Source organism: Triticum aestivum, chromosome 1A (assembly GCF_018294505.1).
Source record: "Triticum aestivum cultivar Chinese Spring chromosome 1A, IWGSC CS RefSeq v2.1, whole genome shotgun sequence".
NCBI lineage: Eukaryota > Viridiplantae > Streptophyta > Magnoliopsida > Poales > Poaceae > Triticum > Triticum aestivum.
In genome coordinates, this window is record NC_057794.1 from 5,078,411 (window position 1) to 5,082,843 (window position 4,433).

Sequence of the window (4,433 nt, forward strand, 5' to 3'; positions counted from 1 at the left end):
TGGTTACCGGTCAAATTTTCAAGATTTCCCATGGTTACCGCATATTTCCGTGCCCCAGGGTAAATCCTCATACCGAGCAAAAATTATCAATTTTTTTGAATTTAAACACTTGATTTATAGTAAAGTATGTAGGATCTACTTAATGCCATGAGAGTTGGTTCTGGCTGTCTGTAGCAACCTAGTTCCTGTTTTGAGAGGTCTCTGGTTCAAATGTTTGATCATTCACGTATTTGAATTAATTCAACTATAAAATTCATTTGAAATATTCTCGGTATTTCTCAGTAACCGTGGTAACCACGTTTACCAATCCCTAGGGTAAAAATGCCTCATTCGGTAACCAACACATCGGTTTATCACACCATAAATACCAAGCTTTTATAGCGATTAATTCACGCACGTTCTGAATGCCCCCTATAGATATTTCCTGATCTTGCATATAGATATTTCTGTTGTTGTTGTCATCAAGGGGAGTGAGAGGGGTTGAAGTTTTTGTTTTCTTTGAGGGGGAAGTCAGAGTTGGGGGCTGGAAGTGAGTGATTAGGCCCAACATAAGCGCTGCGTCATGGGCACCAAATTGGAACAGGGCTATAGTTTTCTGAGCGAAAATTCTAGACTCACGGACTCTTATGGGCTAATTCTCCTGCACGCGTTATTCAGATGGAGAAGAGGCAGTTGGCGTGGACATTTCGTTTCTTATCGATGTCCGAGAGAAAAGCTACTAGCAAGTTCGTCCACGTGGTGAATTATAGATTTAAGTTTGCTACAACATCCAATCATCCATATAATCTCCGTGTTTCTTCTGTTTTCTACCAGTCATATTTCATATGTGCATAAGAGTTAAAATGCTTTCAGCGGGCATGTTGGAGCGCGCATACCAAGTTCCCACATTGCAAATATGATCCTGGGCTCCTAGCCATTAATATGTTTAATTCCACATTTTCTTCATCTAATTTCTAAATGATAATGTGCAACATCTATCTCCTGGTGAACCTTTTTTTCTTGCGACTGTATCTCCTGGTGAACCTATTTTACGATAAGATTTTTAGGGCATTTTTTGATGATTTTTTCCTGTAGCCCTTAAATAAAATCAAATATAATCAAGTGCAATTCACATTAAGTTTTCTACTCCTAGTTAGTTGTAAAGAACAAGTTCAATTCAGTCTGATTTAGTTCTTGACATGACCGTGCTGCCAGCAACTCCTTTTCTCTAGCTAGCACAATAATTGTACTTGTTTGATGTAAAGGACATAAATACAAGGAAATAAACTGGAAGCTTATTTCAAATTAACTAGCTAGTGGTGTTTGTGTAGTTCAAGAAAAAGCTGATCTTTTTCTCGACAAATAAGTTGACATGCAAAGAATCAGTGAATGTATTTGCAAGAAAGCAAACATAATTATCAATAAAATTGGTTGTGATTGTCACTGTTGACAATGGCAGTAGCTAGTTGGAACTAGATACAAACCAATAAATAACAAGATCTCAAATCTCCAACCAATAAAGAGTTCAACCCAAATTTTACAATAACACTATTATATTTAAATAGTGATTATTGCAATACATGGATAATTAATTAATGCACTAGGTTGCGCTTGTGACCAGGCAAGACAAACTTATGAACTTGCAAGGATGGCAATCAGATCGACATCCGCACAATGCTGATATGAACATTGTCTTGATACAACTTTATTTGTATTTTATTTCAGAATTTAAACAACTAGTTTGGGCGGGTCACACATGGTGTTGTGTGACACTTTATTTGTCACCGCTACATCGACATATCCATCGACTAAACAACGGTGATCCAACTATATATTAATAGAGATCTTTTCTTATCAGTAGGCACCAACTCCAGTGCCAACGCCGAATGGCGCACTAGTGGTGGTTCCGTACAACGGCACGTTGACATTGCACATCGTTGGCAAGGTACGGAGTGCAATGGAAGTCATCACCTCAAATTGAGCTATCTGGTGTGGCTGCAAAAAGGTACCCTGTGCCAATTGTTGTTGTTGAGGTTGTTGCCCGAGTTGCTGCTGCGATTGTTGTTGGGGTTGGGAGACACATTGGCCCAACTGTTGGGGTTGTTGTTGCTGAGCTTGGATGATACTCTGAACTTGTTGTTGTTGTTGTTGTTGTTGCTGCAGGATGATAGAGTAGATGATAGCACGGATTGACTCATGGCGGGATTGCCCGGGGATTTGCCGCAACTGTTGGCAACATTGTTGCTGCATCACATGGCAAATCCTCTGCTGCAACATTTGTGACCTAGCAAGACATCGCTGCATTGCCACAGGGATGCACTGCTGCTGGAGGAATACCTTGCATGGGTTTAGTTGCTGCAAAACAGATGGATGAATAACTGGTATTTGTTGTTGCTGTGAAAATGGTGGTTGTTGTTGCTGCGAAAATGGTGGTTGTTGTTGCTGTGAAATTGGTGGCTGTTGTGAAAACGGTGGTTGTTGTTGTTGTGAAAATGGTGGTTGTTGTTGTTGCTGCTGCGAAAATGGTGGTTGTTGTTGCTGTGAAAATGGTGGTTGTTGTTGCTGTGAAAATGGTGGTTGTTGCTGCTGTGAAATTGGTGGCTGTTGTGAAAACGGTGGTTGGTGTTGCTGCAAAAATGGTGGTTGTTGTTGTTGTTGCTGCGAAAATGGTGATTGTTGTTGTTGCGAAAATGGTGGTTGCTATTGCTGTGAATATGGTGGCTCTTGTTGCTGCGAAAATGGTGGTTGTTGTTGCTGCGGAAATGGTTGTTGTTGTTGTTGTTGCTGTGAAATTTGCGCAACGGCACTTGCCGCCGCAAGAGCGAGGAGGGAAAAGACGAGGAATGTCTTCATTGTGGATTGATGTCAACTAGTGTTGCTTGGTTTTGATGCTTGTGCTTGTGATGATCTTTATACTTCATGCCTATTTATAGTAGCCCGGGCACCACCTCTTTTCTTCTTTGCATCAGCTTTAATAAATTTGTTTGGCTGCATCTGAAATGAATTTTTTTGGTACATTGTGTTTGGTTGCGCTAGCTACAAGCGTACTTTTGGATTAATCATCAAAGTTGCTTTTTAGTTGTGCATATGATCACACACGAAGTACAGAAACCCTGATGTTTGTTATATATGACTCATCTTATTCACTTTACATGTCACACACTTATCAAGATAGTATCACTTTTGCAACCGAGTTTGGAACCTTGTATAGGCTATCAACCATAAACTAAAAAGGCAAAACTTTTGTAGGACTAAGTTGCAATCGTGTGTGGGCTGTTAAGATATGCTCGATTATTAAAGCCTTGCGTGTGGAGGGTTCTTCTAGAGTTGGTTGCTTTTTATAACTAATTTTGTATTTTCCACTAAGATGATAAGATGAACCGACGCCTATAGAGCATGACATGACTCATCGAATTCCCTTTATATGAAAAGGATGATAATTGCTTACAAGATACTCCTACTAGCATATATTCGGTCCTAAGTCTAGACATGTCATCATTAGTTCCGTGTTTTTGTTTAGATAAATCATCAGTTCCATCTATTTGTGAAAGCTTTTGGGGGGGGGTGACAGTTTTTTTTGGCGCTAGGGGAAAAATCTTTTTTGATCTAGGGGGAAATGATAGATGGGGCTGGAACAGAGGCCCGCAGCCTAGAGCGAGAGATTAGGCCCAACATAAGCGCTGTGTGTTAGGGCACCAATTCGAATTGGGCTATAGTTTTCGTAGGCCCCAATGTCACAAGCCGAACTCACACTCCGCAGATCTGCGTCATCTCCTTGCTCGTCCTCCTCGCCGGTCAGACCTCTCGTCGGCGTAGCCTCTCCTGGATCCCACCGCCTGCGGCCGGTCACATACGTCTGAGGCAGCGGAGGCGGAAGCCTCCCTCCTGCCCTCCGCACCCGCTACCACCACCATTGGTCGACAAAAAGGTCACTTTTGAAGCTCCTTCGTCGATTGCGGGCCGTACGTCGACGGCAGCCACTCCGGCCTCCCCGCTAAAACAAGGTATCGATCCTGGCCGTCTGTCTCCTCCAACGATTCAATTCACATGAATTCGAGAGGCGTACCCATCTCCATGCCAGCCACATGAATCAGGAGGGTCATGAAGCAGGATTCATCTGCGTAGCCTGATAGTGACATACATTTGTGGCTTTGGTAGCTAAGCAACTTTGTGCTTTCTATGGATGTCACTTCAAAAGTTCAAATAATCATCAAATTTCCGCCTTTGGGTGCTGCAGGTGGAGTGGAGGACATTCAGTTTCCCTCTGATGTCCGAGAAGTCCGTCTTCGGTGCAGCAATTGTGGGTGTCAAAACCGGGGGATCTCGGGTAGAGGGTCCCGAACTGTGCGTCTAAGGCGGATGGTAACAGGAGGCAGGGGACACAATGTTTACCCAGGTTTGGGCCCTCTCGATGGAGGTAATACCCTACTTCCTGCTTGATTGATCTTGATGAT

General features: G+C 42.6%; 1 pseudogene across 1 annotated transcript; it reads right to left on the minus strand.

Annotated features, from left to right (window-relative positions):
* Nucleotides 1-1,657: 1,657 nt before the first annotated feature.
* On the minus strand, nucleotides 1,658-2,875 carry LOC123184540 (glutenin, low molecular weight subunit-like; annotated as a pseudogene). Its single transcript, XR_006492986.1, has one exon. The product of XR_006492986.1 is annotated as a glutenin, low molecular weight subunit-like (transcript).
* Nucleotides 2,876-4,433: the final 1,558 nt, after the last annotated feature.